The sequence below is a fragment of the Mobula birostris genome, chromosome 24 (assembly GCF_030028105.1).
Source record: "Mobula birostris isolate sMobBir1 chromosome 24, sMobBir1.hap1, whole genome shotgun sequence".
NCBI lineage: Eukaryota > Metazoa > Chordata > Chondrichthyes > Myliobatiformes > Myliobatidae > Mobula > Mobula birostris.
Window position 1 is genome coordinate 62363441 of NC_092393.1, and position 24575 is coordinate 62388015.

The 24575-nt window shown below is 43.6% G+C and overlaps 1 protein-coding gene and 1 long non-coding RNA gene across 5 annotated transcripts in view; one reads left to right on the forward strand and one right to left on the reverse strand.

The window, feature by feature from the left end:
- Positions 1-24575, reverse strand: part of abcc3 (ATP-binding cassette, sub-family C (CFTR/MRP), member 3) — a 193077-nt gene that overhangs the window by 117005 nt on the left and 51497 nt on the right. The window lies entirely within an intron of this gene.
- The window catches only part of LOC140187310 (uncharacterized), a 110267-nt gene that overhangs the window by 34705 nt on the left and 50987 nt on the right, over positions 1-24575 (forward strand). Inside the window, exon 4 of one of the 2 annotated variants that reach the window (XR_011883058.1) lies at positions 17072-17241. The exons of the other annotated variant lie outside the window; for it this stretch is intronic. This is a non-coding gene — a long non-coding RNA (uncharacterized lncRNA). The remainder of the gene's footprint in view (positions 1-17071; positions 17242-24575) is intronic. 2 annotated transcript variants of the gene reach the window in all.

Consider the following 24575-nt stretch of genomic DNA (forward strand, 5'->3'; position numbering starts at 1 on the left):
CCTTTCTAAGATAAGGGGCCCTAAGTTGCTCACAATACTCCAAGTGATGCTCACCAGCGCTTTATAAAGCTTCAACGTTATATCCTTGCTTTTATATTCTAGTTCTCTTGAAATGAATGCTAACATTGCATTTGCTTTCCTCACCACAAATTCAACCTGCAAATTACCCTTTAGGAAATCCTGCACAGGGATTCCCAAGTCCCTTTGCATCTCATTTTTTTGTATTTTCTCTCCATGTAGAAAATAGTTAACTCTTTCATTCTTTCTACCAAAATGCATAACCATACACTTCCCACTGTATTCCATCTGCCATTTCTTTGCCCATTCTCCTAATTTCTGCACCCTCTCTACGTCCTCAAACCTACCCGCCCCTCCACCTATCTTCATTTTGTCTGTAAACTTTGCAACAAAACCATCAATCCCATCATCCAAATCACTGACATATAACGTAAAACCCAGATCCTTGTGGAACACTAAAGTCACTGACAGCCAACCAGAAAAGGCTCCCTTTATTCCCACTCTTTGCCTCCTGCCAGTACCAATCATCCAATGCTTTATCCATGATAGAATCTTTCCTGTAATACTATGGGCTCATAGCTTGTTAAGCAGCCTCAAGAGTGGCACCTTGTCAAAGGCCTTCTGAAAATCCAAGTACACAACATCACCTGATTCTCCTTTGTTTTGCTTGTTACTTCTTCAAAGAATTCCAACAGATTAGTCAGGGAAGATTTTCCCTTGAGGAAACCATGGTAACTATGGCCTATTTTATCTTGTGCCTCCAAGTATCCTGAGACCTCATCCTTGATAATGAATTCCAACATCTTTCCAACCACTGAAGTCAGTCTAACTGGTCTATAGTTCCTTTATTCTGCCTCTCTCCCTTCTTGAAGAGTGGAGTGACATTTGCAATTTTCCAGTCTTCCAGTACCATTCCAGGATCTAATGACTCTTGAAAGATCATTACTAATGCCTCCACAATCTCTTTAGCCACCTATTTCAGAACCCTGGCATGTACACCTTCTGGTCCAGGTGACTTATTTACCTTGAGACCTTTCAGTTTCCCAAAAAACTTCTCTCTAATTATGGTAACTTCACATACTTCATGCCACCTGACAAATGGAACCAAAAGTTAGTATCTTCCATAGTGAAGACCAATGCAAAATACTTATTCAATCCGTCCACTATTTCATTGTCTCCCATTACCACCTCTGCAGCAGTCCGACATCCACTCTTGCTTCTCTTTTACACTTTATGTACCTAAAGAAACTTTCGGTATCTTCTTTAATATTAGTGGATATTATATTCCATCTTTACCTGCTTAATGACCTTTTTTAGTTGCCTTCCATTGGTTTTTAAAAGCTTCCTAATCCTATAACTTCCCACGAATCTTTGCTCTATTATATGCCCTCTCTTTGGCTTTTATGTTGGCTTTGACTTCTCTTGATAGCAATGGTAGCGTCATCTTTCCTTTAGAAAATGCTCTTTCCGCTGTTTAAAAAATGCTCCAAACAGAAACCAGGAAATTATAGGTGGGTGAATCTGACATCAGTTGTGGAAAGTTACTGGAAGGTATTCTAAGGGACTGGATATATAATTATTTGGATAGACATAGACTGGCTAAGGATAGTCAGCATGGCTTTGTGCATGGTAGGTCACATATAATCAACCTTATAGCATTTCTTGAGGAAGTTACCAGGAAAGTGGATGAAGGCAAGACTGTGGATGTTATCTACATGGAATTTAGTAAGGCATTTGACAAGGTCCCGCAAGGGAGGCTGGTCAAGAAGGTTCAGTGGCTCGGCATTCAGGATGAGGTAGTAAATTGGATTAGACTTTGGCTAGGGAGTGGTAGTAGTGGGTCGCCTCTCTAACTGGACGTCTGTGGCTAGCCCTGTGCCACAGGGATCAGTGCTGAGTCCTTTGTTGTTTGTCATCTATATCAATGATATGGATGATAATGTAGTTAATTGAATTAGCAATTACACTTTTACACTTTGGTAGGACCAGCCAGGGCAGGTCTTACACAGTGAATGGTAGGCACTGAGAAGTGTGGTAGGACAAAGGGATCTGGGAATACAGGAACATAATTAATTAAAAGTAGCATTGCAGGTAGTTAGGGTCGTAAAGAAAGTTTTGGCACATTGGCCTTCATAAATCTATGTAATGAGTACAAAAAAATGGAATATTATGTTGAAGTTGTATAAGACATTGGTGCGGCCTAATTTGGAGTATCGTGTGCAGTTTTGGTCACCTAGCTACAGGAAAGATGTAACCAAGTTTGAAAGAGTGCAGAGAAAATTTACAAGGATGTTGCCGAGTCTGGAGGACCTGAGGTATGAAGAAAGATTGGATAGGTTAGGACTGTAACCTATTGTTAGAACATAGAAGATTGAGAGAATATTTAATAGAAGTATACAAAATTATAAATGCAAGCAGGATTTATCCACTGAGGTTGGATGGAACCAGAGGTTATGGCTTGAGGGTGAAAGGTGAGAAGTTTGAAGGGAACATGAGAGGAAATTTCTTCACTGAGAGGGTCATGAGAGTGTGGAATGAGCTGCTAGCACAAGAGGTCATGCAAGCTCGATTTCTATGTTTAAGAGAGGTTTGGATAGGCGCAGGGATATTGAGTGCTATGGTCCTGGTGCAGGTCAATGGGAGTACGCAGTTTAAATGGTTTTGGCATGGACTAGATGGGCCAAAGGGCCTGTCGAGGGCCAGGGTCTCTATGACTCTGGAGAATTTCCATAGGTAGAGATGTCAAACACTAGAGATCATGCTTTTATGTTTGGGGAGGGAATAGGGGTTTAAAGACATGAGGAACAAGTGTTATTTTTTTACATATAAGCAGTGGGAGGTGCCAGGAAGGGGCTACCTAGGGTAGCTGTAGAAGCAGGCAAAGAAAGATTTAAGATTAGCTTGATTTGTTGAAACATACAGTGTGCTGTGACTGTTTGCATCAACAAACAACACGGTCAGAGGATAGGCTGGGAAAGCCTGCATGTGTCACCATGCTTCCAGTACCAAGACAGCATGCCCATGACTTGCTAACTCATACATTTTTGGAATGTGGGAAGAAACCAGAGCACGCAGAGGAAACCCACACAGTCACAGGGACAACATACAAACGCCTTACAGACAGTGAGAGGAATTGGACCCAATCTTCCAATGGCTGGCATGGTAAAACATTATGGTAACTGCTACACTACTGTGGAATTGAAGAGGCTTCTAAATGAACACACGAGTATAAAGCAAATGGAGGGATATAGATGATACACATGTGAAGGACAAGATTGGCACAACATGACGGACTGAATGGGCTTTCTAGCGCTGAACTGTTCTAGGTTCTTTTTCACTGTTTAAACTGTGAATTAGAAATACAATAAATCACATTTGAATCCCCAGTTTGTCTTTAATGGACAGTGCCTGACATACTGATTAACAGTATGCAGGGTATAATACCTGGAGAATTGCCAGCTTCCCAAAGACAGGAGAGTTGCAATGACCACACCACAAGATGAAGAGGCTTCAGTCCTTTGTAATTACTGTTCTTTTTTCATCCAAACCTTCTTGAGGGAGTTCAGATGAAGATACAATACCCTATGTACCAACTAAGGGTGGCACGGTAGTATAGTGGCTAGCACAATGCTTTACAGTACAGATGACCCAGGTTCAATTCCTGTCGCTATCTGTAAAGACTTTGTACTTTCTCCCATGACTGCGTGGATTCCCTCCGGGTGATCTGGTTTCCTCCTACAGACCAAAGACGTGCTGGTTGGTAGGCTAATTGGTCATTGTAAATTGTCCCGTGGTTATGTTAGGGTTAAATTAGGGGACTGCTGGGCAGCATGGCTCAAAGGTCCAGAAGGGTCTGTCTGTGCTTCATCTCAATAAGTAAAAAGTAAATTACCCCAAATCATTGAGATAAACTGTACAGCATGACGAAAACATATCAGGAATGGAACATAGATCACTGGCCTCACTCCATCCCCAACTAGAGAAAAGGCTCTTGCCCAGACCCTCAAAACTCTTCACAAGGTATCTCTACAACTATTACCCACACACAGCCTTGAAAACCCACAAGGAGCCCAGCAGAATAGATTAAGAGGCCGACAGTGTATCCCGGAGGGAATTTACAGAATAATCCCACTGTTGTCTGGTGGCAGCTAGACACAAAGCTGGCTATCTTTGATTAGTGTGTTCCTGGTCTTGATCACAGGTTAAAGCTCAAAGTTGAGGGGAGTTTTTACATCCACCCACAGGAGGAAGTCAACCAAGGTTTGGCTGGAGTTCTGTGGATCCATGATCTCCAGTTAATTGCTGGCAATAGTAATCAAATAACCAGCATTGGCCACAGAGATCAAATAACCAGCATTGACCACAGTGATCAAATAACCAGCATTGGCCACAGAGATCAAATAACCAGCACTGGCCACAGTGATCAAATAACCAGTATTGTCAATCGCGTGGCTGAGAAGTCCAAGGTGTCGTGAGAAGGTTCAAGTCTCTTCAGAGGCATGGGTTTGAATTCTACCACTGCCGGTCCTTTTTGGAAGCACTTTTGGACAGCACATGGTAGCAATACAGTTAGCATAACAGTCAACAGTGCCAGTAATCAGCATTTAATTCCTGTTATGGTCTGTGAGGAGTTTGTATGTTCTCCCTGTGACTGCATAGGTTTCCTCTCGGTGCTCTGGTTTCCTCACACATTCCAAAGATGTGTGACCTAGTCATAGGGTTAGTGACTTGTGGGTATGCTATGTGGGTGCCATAAAGTGTGGTAACACTTGCGGGCTGCCCCCAGTACACTCGTCATACTGGTTTGGCCGTTGATGCAGAGGATGCATTTCACTGCATGTTTTGATGCATGTGACAAGTAAAGCTAGCCTTTATCTTTATTTTAACACTGGCTAACACCTCCCAGAGGTTCCCACGGAAGATCTTCCTCAAGGATACCAGTGATTAAGAAGAAGAAAGCCCTTAACTCCGAGTGGAGTCATCAGGACGCAATCATGACGGCGTTTTTTTTAGCAGGCTTTCTTATTTTTATGAGGCCGAGTTGCTAGCTTGACGCTCAACTCAACACGGATGGAAAGTGTGCAAGGGAGCCGGCCGGATTCGAACTCAGGAGCCTTCGCTCTGAAGTCCGGCACTGATGCCACTGCGCCACCAGCCAACTAGACCAGTGATTAAACTCTTACTGAAATCTGGTCATCAGAGGTTTAACCACTTGGAAAAGTTACAAGTTTTAGCTACTGACTTTAGCACTTTCCACTCTCCCAAGCTTCCTGGAGAGCCTCAGAACCTCAGCCACATTGTCCTCCCACTAACACATCTTCAAGTGAAGATTCTGCCACTGCACACTCCACTGATTTGCTAGAGCACACCATGAATTAGACATCCTTTCCACAGCAGCCAGACACAGAGAGAAAATTCAACCTTGGAGGCTCGAATAGTTTGGGCCAGGTGGGACATATAGCCCAATTCTGCGGTGCCTGTGTTCACTGCCAGTCATTGGGTGGTCACTGGGCACCCAAAATGCCACTTCTGCAGCTCCTCTCACAGGGCCTTCTTTCTGTACTTAGCCCGCATATTGCTGCCAGGATAGAGCACACTGCAGATACCAGGTCAGGGTGTGCATGCTACAGACAGGGATATCCTTTCCCCTCTGAACAAGGGATCATTCAGCACTCACTGGAGGCAAATCTTCTCTGATGCTTGGGGCTTACCAAGCCTGTTATTCATATGGAGATTCGAGAGAGCAGCACCAACACATCCCCACAAACTGCCCCTCTACATTCCACTGTGTACCCCCTTACTCATTACCGGGATCCAGATACAGACAATGATCCTTTCCCCAATGGCTCCCTGAAATCCTCTAATTCACTGAGGTCTGAAGTCACAGGTAGACTATAACAAGTGAGTAAGGCAGGTTCCCCCCCGAAGCACATCAGTCAATCGGAAGTGAGTCCTAATGAGGGGTTTCGGCCAAAGGCATCAACTGTCTGTTCCCTTCCATGGATGCTGCCTGACCTGATAAGTTCCTCTAGCATATGACCATAGGACCAGAAGACATTGGAGCAAAATTAGGCCATTCAGCTCATTCTGCCATTCAATCATGGCTGATTTATTATCCCCCTCAAATGAATTCCCCTAACTTCTCCCTGTAACATTTGACACCCATAGTAATCAAGAACCTATCAAACTCCACTTTAAATATACCCAATGATTTGACCTCCATGGCCATCTGTAACAATGAATTCCAAAGATTCACCATCCTCTGGCTAAAGAAATTCCTCCTCATCTCTGATCTAAAGGGACATCCTACTTGTCTGAGGTTATGTCCTCTGGTCCTAGACTCCCCTACCATAGGACCCCCCACCCCCCCACATCCCACTCTGTTTAGGCCTTTCAATATTTGATAGAATTCAATGAGATATCCCTTCATTCTTCTAAACTCCAGCTAGTACAGGCCCAGAGCCACCAAACACTCCTTTCAATCCAAGGATCATTCTTGTGAACCTCCTCTGGGCCCTCTCCAATGCCAGAACATTCTTTCTAAGATAAGGGGCCCCAAAATTGCTCACAATACTGCAAGTGTGGCCTGACTAATGCCTTATAAGGTCTCAGCATTACATCCTTGCTTTTATATTCAAGTTCTCTTGAAATGAATGCTAATTTGCCTTCCTCACCACGGACTCAACCTGCAAGCTAACTCCTACGGAATCCCAAGTCCCTTTGCACCTAATTTCTGAATTTTCTCCCCATTTAGAAAATAGTCTGCATCTTTATTCCTTCTACCAAAGTGCATGACCATACACTTCCCTACACTTTATTCCACCTGTCACTTCTTTGCCCAATCTCCTCATCTGTTGAAGTCCTTCTGCAGACTCTCTGCTTCCTCAACACTACTTGCCCATCCACCCCCTTCATTTCATCTACAAACTTGACCGCAAAGTCATCAATTCTGTCATCCAAATCAATGACAGATAACATTGACAAATCATTGAAGAAGCGGTCCCAACACAGACTCCTGCAGAACTCCGTTAGCCGGCCGGAAAAAGCCCCCTTTATTCCCTATCTCTGCTTCCTGCCAATCAGCCAATGCTTTATCCACACTAGTATCTTTCCTGTAATACCATGGCCTCTTATCTTGTTAAGCATTCTCAGGTACGGCACCCAGTCAAAGGCCTTCTGAACATTTACCTTTGTCTACTCTGCCTGTTATGTCCTCAAAGAACTCCAACATATTTGTCAGGCAAGATTTCCCCTCGAGGAAACCACGCTGCTTTTGGCATTTTGTGTATTGGCTTCGTTGCTTTATGGTCATCATTAATGGTGTTTTGGTTTTGTTCTGGATTTAATTAACTAACTGATTTTAAACAGCCCGGCTTCTGTGGCGGGCTTATGATCTACTTGGGGTTATTATAAACGTTGATGAAGCACATCCTGAACACAATGGCCCAAGTCACCTAGGAAAGGCAAATCCTGCTGTAATTGATATCTTTCTCATTGCTGAATGCAAATTGAAATATGGCTGAATTCAAAAGAGCAACTCTGAGCCGTCAGTGCCTGGAGTCATAATGAAATTTACTGAATGAACAAGTTCACATAGCATCAACGTGGAGCTGGCTCGCTGCCCGAGAACAGCAGAAGCACAATGGCCTGAATTCAGGGAGAGAACAGGCTGGTTCTGGTGATAGAGCTGGGGCCCTCTTGCTCTCCAGGTAATATTGCACCACACAGGAGGCCAACTCTCAGCTTCACTGCAGTCATAGAGGCTGCATCTGACCCACAGCATCCCACATCCCATTATGCACCCACTCAGCCACTCCTGAACAACCCAAAACAATCTACAGGCCATGACAGTGCTGGGCAGAGAGGATGTTGTAGAGGGGTCAAATACAGAGTTTGTTTGGTTAGAGCTAAGATTCAAGATTGCTTATTGACGTTCTTCAGTACAAACCATAATGTACAAGTAATGGCTGTAAGATTACCCCATATACATAGACTGATTGTGAGTCCATAAAGTGAGGCTAGGTGCAGACGTATCTATATGTAAGGTAACTTTGACAGGAAATGATAACGTGACAAAGTGACTGTTGGCAAGAGGAACTCTTCCAGGTAGTAGCAGGGCATATATGAAAACACATTAGGATGGTGACTGTGTCAGTGTAGGTAAGAAGTGTGGAGTGTAAGTGTAAAGTGGCACTGCATGGGGGAGATAAAAGGTGCTCAGGGGCTGTGGAGAGGAATGGCTGATGTGGATATAATGGTAGTAGGAGGCGAAAGAGAGAGGGAACATTCCCATTCCGACATATCAGTCCATGGCCTTCTCTTGTGCCAAAATGAGGCCACCATCAGGGTGGAGGAGCAACATCTTATATTCTGTCTGGGTAGATTCCAATCTGATGGTATGAACATCAATTTTTCCTTCTGGTAAAAAAAAATTTCCACCCTTCCTTAATTCCCCACTCTAAACTTTTACCTTTTCTATCACTTCCCTCGGGTCCCTTCCTCCTTCCCTTTCTCCAAGGGTCCATTGTCCTCTCCTATCAGATTTCTTCCTCTCCTTTCCCACTCACCTGGCTTCACCCATCACCTTCTGGGTATCCACCTTCCCCTCCCCCACCTGCTGTCTTCCCCCTTCCTTTCTAGTCCCAAAGAATGGTCTCGGCCTGAAACGTTGACTGTTTGTTCATTTCCATAGATGCTGCCTGACTGCTGAGTTTTCCAGTATTTTGTGTGTGTTGCTTGGGAATATTATACTGTTGGTTTAGTCACCAACAATGGGAGCTGAAAAAAATATTGGGAAATGAGAAAGCAATCACAAAATTTGTTAGAAGGGGGGACTTCAATGATCCCAATGTAAAAAGGCTGAGAAGATGAAGACTGCCTAAAAGAGGACATCTTCTGATTCAACCAAGAAGGAGGTATTTATGTATCTGGTTAGAGAGAATGAGAGGGTCATGTGTAGCAAGTTTTGGAAGAGGAACTTTGAGGCAGAAGATTTAGGTCAGCTATGGAAGAGGAGAAAGTGAAAAACAAATGAACAACCATTTCCAATGGGATCTGGCCCAAGCAAACTGGAACCAAAATTTGATAGGCAAAACAACAGCAGTGCATGAGCTGCCTTTCAGCCACAGGTGGCCCTGGTACCATTGAGACACATGCATACAACTTCAGTAAGACGAAAGAGCTGGTTGTGGACTTCAGGAAGGGTAATATGAAAGAACACATACCAATCCTCATAGAGGGATCAGAAGTGGAGGGAGTGAGCAGTTTCAAGTTCCTGGGTGTCAAGATCTCTGAGGATCTAACCTGGTCCCAACATATCGATACAGCTATAAAGAAGGCAAGACAGCAACTATACTTCATTAAGTGTTTGAAGAGATTTGGTATGTCAACAAAAACGGTCAAAAACTTCTATAGATGTGCTGTGGAGAGCATTCTGACAGGCTGCATCGCTGTCTGGTATGGGGGTGCGGGAGAGGACTGAAAGAAGCTGCAGAGGGTCATAAATTTAGTCAGCTCCATCTTGGGTACTAGCCTACAAAGTACCCAGAACATCTTCAAGGAATGATGTCTCAGAAAGGCTGCATCCATCATCTCCATTATGGAACAATAATCGTTTTCTATCTGGGGGGGAAACCATTCATTAACAGAACTTGGGAGGATAAAGGTATTACTACTCTTCAAGATATTAATGGGGCAAGTACTATCCTTAGCTTTCAAGAACTGATATCTCGATATAATATTGATAAATATTCACTTTCTTCTACTTTTGAGTAAGATCAGCTTGTAAAGCCTACGGCGTTCCCTGGGGGTCAGATTTAAAGGACCATCCCATTTTAAGTTGGATACAGAGTGCTCCAGGACAGATAGTGTCATATATCTAAACTCCCAGAATTATATGCCCACATCGGGAATGAAAGCTTAGGATAGGGACATATCTGAATTGGGACAAGACTTTGACTGGGATGCGATTTGGGATAATGCTGCCGGTGCTTCGAAAAACCCAAATCATCGGTATGTACACTTGAAATTTTGTCATAGAGCATACTTAACACCGAGAATTAGACATCAAATGGGACTGGTTCCTGACCCTTATTGTTCATTTTGCCCCCATGGAGCCATTGGCTCTTTTATACATGTTGTATGGGAATGTCCAGGGGTTTTTGATTTGTGGGGGAAGGTTATCAGTACTCTTACAGAACTAACAGGGGTACGATTACCAATGGACCCTGCTGTACATCTTCTAAGTGATGACTCCCACCTTTCCCTTATGGAAAAAGCACGCAAAATCTGGCTGGCAGGCCTGACTGCAGCTAAGAAGATTGTAGTCCACCGTTGGAAACCTCCCCATGATATTTCAAATACTCACTGGCTTCAGAGCTTTTTGGACATTTCTTATCTGGAACTTTCATCAGCAAGAGTAAATGATGCATGACCAAACACAATCTTAATGTGGACAAATTTGATATCTAACTTAAAAGATCTTTTGTTAAAATAGGAATGCTTTGTCTGTGTATGTACTACTATTCAGTTGATTGGTGGAGGGGAGAGGGGTGGAGGGGGGATAGTGATGAAGGCTGGGGGGTGGCTGGGTTAAACAGTCAAAATGTAATTGGCAACTGGTTGTATTGAATGTAATTTGTTGGTGTTGCAATAAAAAAATGAATAATAAAAAAAGAAAGGCTGCATCCATTATTTAGGACCCCCAGCACCCAGGGCATGCCCTTTTCTCATTGTTACCATCGGGTAGGAGGTACAGAAGCCTGAAGGCACACACTCAGTGATTCAGGAACAGTTTCTTTCTCTCTGCCATCAGATTTCTGAATGGACATTGAACCCTTGGACACTACCTCACTTTTTTAACATATATCATTTCTATTTTGGCATAATTTTTAATCTATTTAATATACATATATTGTAATTGAATTACTTATTTATTTACATTTATTTATTTTCTTCTATATTATGTATTTTATTGAACTGCTATTGCTAAGTTAACAAATTTCACGACACATGCTGGTGATAATAAACCTGATTCTGATTCATTCCCAAAAGAAGCAGTCAGATAACAAATAAATTCATAACTCCCAAGATGATGAGAAAGAAAAGATGACAGAATAAAGAGACAGTGTATGCCATACGCAAAAATCACTGAAAGTAGTAGGGCAGGTTGTGCAAAGAGGTTTAGAAGGCATAAGTGATTCTTAGCTTTATCAACTGAAGAAGACAGTATAAAAGCAGGGAGGTCTTCTTCATCTTCTTAGGTCCTTTATCCCTTCTGGGGCATTGGCTGCTGACAGCAGCTTGCATGAGTCTTCTATCCTGGACCGTCTTTCAAGTTGTTCCCAGGTGTAGCCCATCTTCAAAGAGTCTTCTTTTCCCAGTGATGAGGTTTTTGGAGCTCCTGTTGCCACTTCTGTAGCTCTGTGTTTTTACAGGTTGGGGTTGCTCACCCCATGCCCAACCCCCCACTTTTCTCAGCTGGGCTTGGGACTGTCCATGGCAGAGTTCAGAGAGGTCTTGCTGAATCCTTATAAAACACTGACTCCTGCCTGTAGAATTTACATGAAGGCTTTAGAGAAAACATTTATGAGATTGGTTTATGGACTAAAGTTACAAAGATAAAGTAGAAATGTTGGGGCTGTTTCTTTGGAGAAGAATAAGAGGAAGTTTAATCAAATTGGTTTAACCTATTCCAGTAATAAGGGATGGATAGAGGGAGGCAGATTCCAGTAGTGGAGGTTGAAGGTAAGAGGTCACAGGTATAAAATAAAGGAATTCTTTGTTCTAAGCAATGCATAGTTGGAATCTGGAAACTATTGCCTGCAGGTGGATTCCATTTAGCCTTAAAAGGCTGACGGCATGAATATACGGTGTAAAAAACTTGTAGAATTTAGAAAGTGGCTGAGGGATTGAACTAGAGAATTACTCTGGTAGGGCATCAGCACAGACACGAAGGGCCAAATGGCCTCCATTTGTGCTGTAGACATTCTATAACCTTAAATGTGGAGCGATGTGATATTATGCAAAATGCAACTGCCAACCTGTATGCTAGTGAGTGTCCTTGGCCATGGCATCAACAGGGTTAAATCAGGACAGGTGACTTTCAATCCTAGGACCTTCCCAATTTCCTCAGCTTCACAGATATAAACAAGAGCACAGGCCCTACACTCCACCCCCACCTTCCTGAAGCCCTTTTGTTTGACATTGCTGGAGAGGTTGTTGCCATGACAACAAGTCACTAGGCTCTCTACATCCTGACTCATGTTTGGTTGAGGTAGGCCCACTACGGTGGTGTCATCTGCAAACTTGTAGATGGGGTTAGAACAGAATCTGGCTATGCAACTGTGAGTGAACAGGGAGAAGAGTAGGGGGCTGAGTACAAGTCCTTGTGGGGCACCGGTATTGACGATAACCATGGCAGATGTGTTGCTGCCTATCCTTACCGATTGCAGTCTGTCGGTTACAATGTCAAGGATCCAGTTGCAAAGGGAGGTGTCGAGTCCAGGACTAGGAGTTTGCATTCGTGTTTTTTAGGGTACTGCCTCCCACTTTTCAAGATTAAACATCAATTGCTGTTTCTGCACTCACATCTGCAACTGATATACATCCTGCTGTCTTTTGACAACTTTCCTGTGTCATTCACAAACTGACTAATCAGACAATCGACATTTTCATCTGTATTATTTCACTCTGGTTCTAGACATCTAGTCAGAGAAACACCTCTCTTCTGTAATCAAACCAATTTTGTAAACAACTCAACTTCAAGTTTATTATCATAGTCATGAATATCCAGGGTAGAAATATGTCAGCACAAGAAGTTAATATAAATCAAAATTTACATAACCGAGTGAATAGGTCATCATAATGACATCAGTGCAAGTTGGGAGACAGGAAAATAATGTGTCAGAGTCAGAATCAGAATCAGGTTTATTATCACTGGCATGTGTTGTGAAATTTGTTAACTTAGCAGCACCAGTTCAATGCAATACATAATATAGAAGAAAATAAATAAATAAATAGATTACTATATATTAAATTAAAAATTGTGCAAAACAGAAATAATATATATTAAAAAAACAAGGTGGTGTTCATGGGTTCAATGTCTATTTAGGAATCAGATGGCAGAGGGGAAGAAGTGTGAGTGTGAGCCTTCAGGCTTCTGTACCTCCTACCTGATGGTAACAATGAGAAAAAGACATGCCTTGGTTGCTGGGGGTCCTTAATAATGGATGCTGTCTTTCTGAGACACCGCTCCTTGAAGATGTCCTGGGTACTTTGTAGGCTAGTACCCAAGATGGAGTTCACTAAATTTATGACCATCATAGAAGCTGCAGCTTCTTTTGGTCCTGTGCAGTAGACCCCCCACTCCAAACCAGACAGTGATGTAGCCTGTCAGAATGTTCTCTATGGTACATCTATAGAAGTTTTTGAGTGTTTTTGTTGACAAACGAAATCTTTTCAAACTCTTAATGAAGTATAGTCGCTGTCTTGCCTTCTTTATAGCTGCATCGATATGTTGGGACCAGGTTAGGTCCTTGGACATCTTGACACTAGGAACTTGAAGCTGCTCACTCTCTCCACTACTGATCCCTCTATGAGGATTGGTACGTGTTCCTTCGTCTTACCATTCCTAAAGTCCACAATCAGTTCTTTTGTCCTACTGACATTGAGTGCAAGGTCATTGCTGCAACACCACTCCACTAGTTGGCATATCTCCCTCCTGTACACCCTCTCGTCTCCATCTGAGATTCTACCAACAATGGTTGTATCATCAGTAAATTTATAGATGGTATTTGAGCTATGCCTAGTGTGACGAGAATACACATAGATGTTAGCTGTCCTGTGTGATCAGCAGTTGGTCTGCCACCTGTCTTCAAGAGAGAGATAAGGAACACAATGAAACAGCATCTGGAGATGTGTAATGAAGGGACGGGAGAGAGAGAGCTGTCTGGAGCGGCTCCCCCTTTGAACCCTGAACTGTTTGAAGTGATGGACAGGCGATACCCCAGCAGGGGGATAAAAAGGGACAGGTTTGCTAAGGCAGCACACACGACACCCGAGGTAACGAGACCCTGGAAGTGGTGCGTCTCTCACGAGTCGGTGAGAAGTACCGGACAACACACAGGGTGGAAAGGTACGATCAGCGGAAACCCGGTGTGTGTCCGCCCTTGCTTGGGTGCCGAGTTCACTGCAGAGGATCGACCGCATCTGGAGAAGGGGTCACAGTCGGTGACCTCAGGTGACATCACCAAGGACCCGCCCGGAAAGCTGCTTGTGAGCAATCTCGCCGGTCTGTGAGTGGAAGCCGTGTCTGAATGATCAGTCGTTCCTGTTCTCTCTCTCTCTCTCTCTCTCTCTCTCTCTCTCTCTCTCTCCCCCCACGTTGTCCATCGCCATGGCAACGATTACTGCGAACTGAACTAAATTGGACTGAACTTTTGTGTCACTTTGAAATTTGGTCATTTACCCCTAGACAACGATAGAGCTTGATTGATGCTGTTATTTTAATTCTGTGCACATGTGTGTTTATCATTGCTGAACTGTTGCATTTATTATCCTTTCGATTACTGTGTTGCTTGTTTCTTTAATAAAACTTTCTTAGTTCTAGTAATCCAGACTCCAACTGAGTGATCCATTTCTGCTGGTTTGGCAACCCAGTTACAGGGTACGTAACACTAGCCACACAGTCATGCGTATAGAGAAAGTAGAGCAGTGGGCTAAGCACACAACTCTGAGGAGCACCAGTATTGATCATCAGCGAGGAGGAGATATTGTCACTAACCTGCACAGACTGTGGTCTTCCAGTTAGGAAATCGAGGATATAATTGCAGAGGGATGTACAGAGGCCCAGGTTCTGCAACTTCTCAATCAGGATGGTGGGAATGATGGTATTAAATGCTGAGCTATAGTTGATGAACGGCATCCCGACACGGGTGTTTGTGTTGTCCAGGTGGTCTAAGGCCGTGTGAAGAGCCATTGAGATTGTGTTCTGCAAGGTCGAGTTATGTTTTTTCAAGAAACTGATGGCAGTGGGAAGAAACAGTTGCTGAAACTTCAGCCTCCTGTATCTCCCACTTAATGACAGCATTGACAACAACAGCATGGCCCAAATGGTGGGGGCTGCCTAAAGATGAGCTTTGCCTTCCTGTGACATTGCCTCTTGTAGATGTTCCTGATGGAGGGGATAGCTGTTGTGGAAAATAGGATCATGGCTGATTGCTTTTGAAGTGCTACTTTCTTGCCCTTTCTCCGTATCTGTTGATTACTGTAATATACAGACAAACATCAGTCTCTGTACTGGATGAGCCTTAAGTCCCACTCTACCAACTTCGGGAACAGTTATTAAACTCAACCATCAGGCTCCTGAACCAGAGTGGAAAACTTCACTCACCACAACACTGAACTAATTACACAATCTATGGACTCTCTTGCAAGGGCATTACAACTCATGTTCACAATATTTATTATAATTTATTATCATTATGTATTTCTTCTTTTGTATTTGCTCATTTTTTTTTGTCTTTTGCACATTGGTTATATCTATCTTTGCGTGCAATTTTTCATTGATTCTATTGTGTTTCTTTGTATTTACTGTGGATGCCCTCCCCACCATGGAGCACTATCACAAGAAAGCAGCATCCATCTGAGACTCCCACCATTAAGGCCAAACTCTTTTCTCGTTGCTGCCATCAGGAAGAAGGTACAGAGGCCTCAGAGCCCACACCATCAGGTTCAGGAACAGTTATTATCCCTCAGCCATCAGGCACTTGAACCAGAAGGGATAACTTCAACTCAACTTCACTTGCCCCATTACTGAACTGTTCCCACAACAACCCATAGACTCACTTTCAAGAGCACATCTAATGTTCTCAATACTTATTGCTTATTTATCCATTATTATTTTTTCTCTCTTTTGTATTCGCACAATTTGTTCTTTTTGCACATTGGTGGTTGTCCATCCTGTTAGATGCAGTCTTTCATCGATTCTGTTGTGTTCCTTGTATTTACTGTGTATGCCCAAAAGGAAATGAATCTCAGGCTTGTATATGGTGATATACACATATTCTGATCATATATTAACTTTGAACTTTGAACTCAGTGACTGAGCATCCACACTCTCCAGGGTGTAGAACTCCACAAGCAGGACTGATGTGCTTTTCTTCAACCTAAGGAAGCTCTTAGACACAACCAAAGAACAAGAAACCACTTTATGGGACTTCCCCTTTGCTGATGACTATGCACTCAATGCAAGCTCAGAAACTAACATGGAGGAAAACTTGGGCCAACTTGCCAATGCCTGACATAACTTTAGCCTCACAATTATCACTAAGAAAATGGTAGTCATCCACTAACCTGTAGCAAACACCTCAGACACAGAGTGAAACATCCAGTGAATATGCAGAGGCTTTCAGCAGTGGGTAAGTTCAAATACTTGACAGCACTCAATCAAGTTTGGTCAACATTGACAATGAAGTCAACAACAGGACAGCAAAAACCAACTTTGCTTTTGGAAGACCATAAGATATAGAAGCAGAATTAGGCCAATCAGCCCACTGAGTCTGTTCTGCCTTTTCTTAAACCCATTCTCTTTCTTTCTCTCTGTAATCTTCAACTCCCTTCCATCAAGAGCCTGTCAATCTTTGCCTTCAGTACTCCCAATAACTGGTTTTCATTGCCCTCTGTGGCAATGAATTCCACAGATTCATCCTCTAGCTGAAGAAGTATTAGACTAGGCATTTATTTATTTATTTGTTTAAAATTACACTGAGCTGCACTGCCCGATTCAACCTAACCATAGGACAATTTACAAACACTAACTAACACTCTAATTGGTACTTCTTTAGTCTGAAAGAGGAAATTGGAATACTTGGAGAAAACCCATGCATTCCACAGGCAGGATATACAGATGACATTGGAACTGAACTCTGACTACCTGAGCTGTAATAGCATCATGCTAGCCGCTACAATACTGTGGCATGAAGAGGAATCAGCCCACAGACCGAGGTGAAGGTGTATCATGCTGTTCTCCTTCCCACTTTATTCTCTGAGACAGGGACAGTGTGTAGAAGACATGCCACAAACATGAGACAATCTTCAGATGCTGGAAATCCAAGCAACACACACAAAATGTTGGAGGAGCTCAACAGGCCAGGCAGCATCTATGGAAAAGAGCAAGCAGCTGCCATTTCAGGCCAAAACCCTTCATCAGGACTGGAAAAAAAGGTGAGGTCAGTGTAAGAAGGCCGGGGGGAGGGGAGGAAGAAGTACAAGATAGCATTTGATAGGTGAAACCGGGAGTGAGGGAGGGAGGGGTGAAGTAAAGAGCTGGGAAGTTGGTTGGTGAAATATATACAGGGCTGGAGAAGGTAGAATCTGGTGGGAAAGGGTAGGAGACCATGGAAGAGAGGGAAGTGGGTGGAATGGGCCGATAAGGAGATAAGCTGAGAGAGGGAAATGGGAATGGGGAATGATGAAGGAGAGGGGAGTTCGCAATTACAGGCAGTTTGAGAAATCAATGTTCATGCCGTCAGGTTGGAGGCCTCCAGAGAGAATATAAAAGTGTTGCTCCTCCATTCTGAGTGTGGCAGTAGAGGAGGCCATGGACTGACATGGCAGAATGGGAATGGGAAGTAGAATTGAATGGGTGGCCACCAAGAGATCCCACTTTTTCTGGCGGACGGAGCGTAGGTGCTCGGCGGAGCAGTCTCCCAATCTACGAGGTCATATTGGGAGCACCAGGTACAGTAGATGACCCCGACAGACTCACAGGTGAAGGATTGCCTCACATGGTAGGACTGCTTGTGGCTCTGGATAGTAGTGGGTGAGGAGGCATCAGGGCAGGTGTGGCACTTGATCCACTTGCAAGGATAAGTACTGGGGGGCGGGAGATCAGTGGGGAGGGATGAATGGGGAAGGGAGTTGTGTAGGGAGCAATCCCTGCATTATGCCAGATAGCTTAACCACTTCTACGTGACCTGCCTGTGCAGAATACTCCAGATTGAGTGGCAAGGCAGGGTTCTAGACTCACAGTTTCTGTTCCAAACAAATCTTCCCAACATTGACCCCTCTGCTGAAAGAATCACAGGTCAGGTTGTCAGGATATGTCAGAAGAATGTCTGTTGACAGAATACCCAAGCAGCTGTATTTTGGAGAGGTGACTGAGGACAAGCAGTCAGCGGTGGACTGTCAGTTTGAATCAGTCTGGCCATTCCCCTCTGACCTCTCTTATTAACAAGGCGTTTTCACCCACAGAACTGCAGCTCAGTGAATGTTTTTTGTTTCTTGCACTATCCTCTGTGAACTAAATTGTGCATGAAAACCCCTGGAGTTCAGCAGTTTGTAAGATACACAAACCACCCCATCTGGCACCTCATTCTGATGTTTGGTCTGAATAACAACTGAACCCTGAACTCCAGACTCTCCTGCTCAGGAGCATCCAATCCCAACACTCACTGACATGCGTCCTCACTGATCAGCATGCATAAAAGTGCTTGCCAGCCCAATATTCACTAAGGTCTTTCATCCAGCCAATCCTCATATTCTTTGCTATCATTGTTGTCCAAAAATCAATCAAGCTCAACTTTGAATATGTTCATACCTGTTTGTGGTGGAACATTTTGAAAAATACTTCCTTTACTTCTTTCAAAACCCTACCACTTAGCCCACTGGTCTATGGGATTTATCAGCTTGCAGAGTCAGTGTCATAGAGCACTACAGCTCAGAACCAGGCCCTTCAGCCCATCTAGTCCATGCTGAATTGTTATTCTGCCTAGTTCCCCACCTGTCCCTATTTAAATCTCCCAGCATCTCTCTTTATTTTACTGATTTTAATTTCCTTCAGTTCCTTGCTCTCACTAGATCTCTGGATACCGGAAGTTTCCTGTAGGTTTAATTTTCAGTCATGAAGCATGACTCAGTTTTTATTTATTTTTTTGGTCACTCCACTATTTCCCATTATATATTCTCCTACCTTTGTATGTAAGTGGCCCACATTTCCTATGACAGTCTTTTTCTTTTTACATACACATTGAAGCATTGAGAGTTATGTTTCATATCTTTTATTCTTATATTCTAGCTTCCCTTTCTTTAACAATTTCTTAGTTCCTTTTGGAAAGTTCTAAAATATTTTCAAACCTCGTGTACTGCTTATTCTCAGAACTTTAAGAGCTGCTTTCTTGGATTAATAATGTTGTTAATTTGCCCTGACTCCTCTTGGTTTTTTTATGCTTTAAAAGCTTATCTCATTTGGAAATCGCATTTTCTTTCTTCAAATGTGAAACTTTATTATTTCCTATTGAACCACAGCCCTTCATACTTCCGTTTGCTACTTGTCATCACGTCAGGTTTGTCAGTGGGTTAGTCCTCTATAGATAAAGGTCAGAATTACTCACTTGATGATACCTTATCTTGTTATTGGAATGTCACCAATCCAACTGCTATTGAAATTGCCAGTATGAATTTGTGCAATGCTTTAGTTAACTATTTTCTAAATTACAGTTTGTAATTGAATATTAATATAAACCCAAGATCAGAGTCATAACTCACCCAAAAGAAAGATGACTGAAGTCAGAGATCATCCTAGCCCCTGCTCAGCACAGCAGGAGTTGGAGTCATACAGTCCTTAGGTCCCATTCATTTATGTCGACAGAGTATGCCTGTCTATATCAATTCCACGGCCCACAGTCCTCTACCTTTTTTATGCCAGGGACCCCCTATTATGCATGGTCCCCAGGTTGGGAACCCCTGCTCTATTCCTATCCTATCCATGTAACTGTCCATATGCTTTTTAAACACTGTGATTGTGCCTGGCCCTTCCTACCTTCTCTGGCAGCTTGTTCCATGTACCCGCCACTCTCTGTGAGGAAAAGCTTGTCCCTCAGATTTCCTTTGTCCCTTCTGACCTTAAACTAATGCCCTCCTTGGGAAAAAGCCCATAACTAATCTATGCCCCTCATAATTTTATAAAGTTCTTTAACTGACCACAATTCCAGCCTATCCAATCTCTCCTTATAACTAAAGCCTTCGCATTGGCTCTATATGTGCAGCCAGTACATTACAACCTAGAAAGCCTAAGTTTTTCTGGATTAAATTCCATCTGGCATGCTGAACCCAATCCTCCAGCTGACCCATGTCCCTCTGTATCCTTAGGCAAGCATCCTCACTAAATACAACTCCAACAATCTTCAAGTCGTCAGCAACCCTACTGATCTAACCAATGGCTTTCTCATCCAAGTCATGTGACAAACAGCAAGGGTCACAGCACAGCCCTGCAGTTCCTCACTGGCTACAAACTTCTAGTCTGTGAAACAACCCTCAACCATTACTTTCTGCTCCAATCACCAAGCCACTGGATCATTTTGGATCCAGTATCCAAAACACCTTGGATCCTATACATCCCAACCAGACTTGCCTACTATTTATGGCCTTGATAAAGTCCACGGTTACCACAACTACCACCTTGCCTTCTGTAGTGTATTTAATATTTCAGTAATATTTGAGTAACATTGTAAATATATTGTTTGATTAAGCATTCTTTGTTTACATGATTTATTGAGGGTTATATGTAAGAAGCACATGAATGGCACACGTCATTACATCTCACCACATATGTGAGTGGCTTGCTAAAGAAAAGAAACTAAATACACACATATTCCGGGCTCCCATGTTTTTCTTTTGATTAATTTCTGGAATTACAGAAAACTTCACACTTTCATGAACTTTCTTAGTAACCTCCTCAACAAGCTGTTAGGTCGGTGAGGCAGGATTTCCCTTGCAGTAAACCGTGCTGCCTCCCTATAGTAACCTCTACCATTGCTAGAGATTATAAATCCTATCACTAAGCTTTTCCTCATTGTCTTCTGCTACTGATGCAAGGCTCACTAGCCTATAGCTTCATGGCTTATTCTTTGCATCCTCCTTGAATATGGGAACAACAACAGCTGTCATCCAGTCTTCCAGGCCCTCATCCATCCATAGCAAAAAAATCTACGTCAGAGCTCCAGCAATCTACTCCTGTGCTTCTCATAACACCTTGTGTCAAGGTCCGGTCCGTAAAATCTGCATTCCGGTTCACAGTCCGGTCTGTCAATCTGTATTCCGGGTTTTCCTGTTTTCCCTGGTTCTGATGGGCTCTGTAATTGAGGCACCTGATTCTCGTTTCGGGCTGGCACATAAATACATCTGCAAACCAGGGATTGGCTGCTGGACTGTCCCCTCTCTCCTCCCTTCTGAATCCTTGGCAGTTAATCTCAACAGTTACTTTGGCACTAACCTTCGTCTATAATCCTTGTCTGTCACCTTCGCCTGCTACCTTGCCTGTATCGCCATCAAGGTCAGCCTCCGGAGTGAGACCGAAGCCTTGCCATGCCAAGATAAGGAACTGTCTATCGTTGAGTTGGAACTGTCTCTTTGTGTCCCCGTGTTTAGTGTCCATGTCTAAAAGAAGAGTCCTGTGTTGAAGGAGGAGCCCTGGCTCAGTGTTCCATATCCTGTGTCTAAGAAATTTCCAGGTTTCTGATGCTCCTGTGCCCCAGTCCAAGGCTCTGTGTTCCTGTGCCCCAAGACCTAGTCCAGGCGCCATGTTCTGGCCCTGTCCAAGTCTGAGCTTCATGTCCTCACCCAGCCCAGGAGTTCCTCACCCAGTCCAGACTCTGGTTCCAGAGTTCCGAGTTCCTAGTCCAGGCTCCTTGTTCCTAGTTCCTTGTCCGGGTCCAGCTGTCCTAGTCCAGGCTCCTAGTTCCAAGTTCCTCGTCCACGTCCTGCATTCCTAGTCCAAGTCCTAGCCCAGGCCTGAGTCTTAGTCTCGTCCAGGGACTGTGTCCGTGTCCAACTGCACTTCTTCCTGCTGTGCTTTGCTCTCTCCCGGATTTCTCTCTGATTGATCCTTGCTTCCCGACTTCCCTAGCATTCTTACAGTCATAGTCCAGTTCCTAGTACTTCAGCGTCTGTGTCTTGCATTTGGGCCCACTTCCAGCGGCCCCCTTATGACACCTTGGGACGTACATATATCCTTAGGCCCTGGGGAATTGTCCATCCTCAAGTCAATCCCTCCAACATGTCCTTTCCTGTTGCATACATGTTGCAGGCTTTACATCACCCCTGTAAAGGATAGTATTTATTTAGGGCATCAAACACATCCCCAAACCCACACTTGCTCTACCCCTCTTGTTACTAATTCTCTTGGAATTATCTTTAATTGTATTGGTCAGGATCATTTCATGCATTTTTTACCCATCTGTTTTCTTACAACCTCTCCTATATTCCCTACAAACTTCAAAGGACTCACTTGATAATAATTTCCTAGACCTGACATTTGCTTCCCTCTTCCTGATAAAACCCTCAATGTGTTAACCAAGATTCCTCTCTTCACTACCTATCCGTCAGCGACATGATGACCCGACACATCAGATGTTTCAATCTCCTTTCAGCTGCTCCAATCTACCTTCTCTAAGCACTGTATTGATATCAGCCCTCCCCCCACCCCCCCATTTAAGGCCTCAATTCTAGGTTCAACCTTACAACTTTTCAGTTTCCAACCTTGCTATGATTAAGTTCACCAAATAATTTGCAAAGGTTGCTTCTAATAACACTTCCATCTCATACACATCCTCATTTGCTATGAGGGAGTACAAACTCTCCCGCCAGAACTCTCCACATATGGCATTAAAGACACTTCCTGCATATATTAAACATCATTTACTTGCTAGCTGAATCAGGGCAGCTCTGTAGCATCGAGGTTAGCGTAATGCTTTACAGTGGCAGCTGTAAGATCAGGGTTCAATAGCCGCAGCTGTCAGGAGTTTGTACGTTCTCCCCATGACTGTGGGTTTCCTCCATGGGCTCCAGTTTCCTCCCAGATATACAGGTTAGGGTTAGTGAGTTGTGGGCGTGCTATGTTGGTGCCAGAAGCGTGGTGACACTTGCAGGCTGCATCAAGCTCATGCCAGATTGTGTTGGTTGTTGATGCAAACGCTCCATTTCACTGTATGTTTCAATGTTTAGATATACATGTGACAAAAAAGCTCATCTTTCTTTATAATCTTCATACTTCATCCATTTGTCTAGCTTGTCACTCTTCTCTTGTGCAACAGTATATCAAAATTGCCTCATCTCTAGTTGGTTCCTAAGCACATTGATCTAGAATGTCACCTCAAACATCCTTCAAACTCTTCCTCTATCCTTCCCGATTGATGCTATGTCCAAGATAATCAGGTAGCTTAGAGATAACCTCCACCAGTGTTTCTGAGGGTTAACTCCTGCCAGCATTTCTGAGGGATAACCACCGCCAGTGTTTCCTAGGGATAAGTCCCCTACACCCGAGCTTCCAAGTGACAGCTCCCGCCAGTGTTTCCCATGGATAACTCCCCCCGCCCCCAGTGTTTCCTAGAGATAACTCCTGCCAGTGATTACCAGTAATCACTTACTCCCACCAGTGTCTCTGAGGGATAGCTCCCTCCAATGTTTCCTAGGGATAATTCCCAACAGTATTTCCTAGTGATTACTCCAATCAGTGTTTCTCAGGATAATTCCTGCCAGTGTTTCCTAGGGATAACTTCACCCCGCACCGCACCACCCCCAGTGTTTCCTGCTCTTTGTTCTACCCTACTGCTTTGGGCTCTACATCATGATTCGCTGAGCCAAGATCATTTTCACACTTTCCAAATGATCTCATCCACTATATTAGTAGTGCTGAACTAACCTCTTCTCTTTCTGCCTCTCATTGGTAAGCGTTGAATTTTCTTGCTGAGCATCCAATCCTGGTTATCCTGCAACCACTTGCTTTTTATAATGGCAATTTTATAGACTCATTTCCCTCCTTGTGCCATTAAACCAATTAGCTTAGAATGAATGCAGTGGACAACAGAACTCTCACATCTGCTCTTTCTGTGCATTTCAAAGCATTTTTCTGTGCTTTACCCCCCCATTTATTGCATGCTGTGTTTCCTCTAACTGTCTTTCTATGATCTACTTCCTGCTTTTCTCCTCCTTGCATTCACTCTAAGGTTATCTCCTGCTCAGCTTATTTAAAGCTTCCACTATGTTCCGAGCAGGAGGTGCAACCCAACAAATTTGTACAGATCCCTCTTCCCCAGAAACAGTTTCAATTACTCCCAACTCTGAAGCCCTCTCACCTACACATGCTCTCCAGCTGTGTATTCATTTGCTCTATTCTCTTGGTTCCCATTGTTAGCATGTGGCACTACGGAACACTTAAAAGACGGGCTTTATTTAACACGTATACCTTGAAACATACACTGAAAAACACTGCAACAAACATCAAACTTGCTGGTGAACACAGCAGGCCAGGCAGCATCTATAGGGAGAGGTACAGTTGACGTTTCGGGCCGAGATCCCTCGTCAGGACTTACAGTCGATGTTTCGGGCCGAGACCCTTTGTCAGGACCTCGGCCCAGAACGTCGACTGTACCTCTTCCTAGAAATGCTGCCTGGCCTGCTGCGTTCACCAGCAACTTTGATGTGTGTTGCTTGAATTTCCAGCATCTGCAGATTTCCTCGTGTTTGCGAGTGAAAAACGTTGTTTGTGTCAATGACCAGCG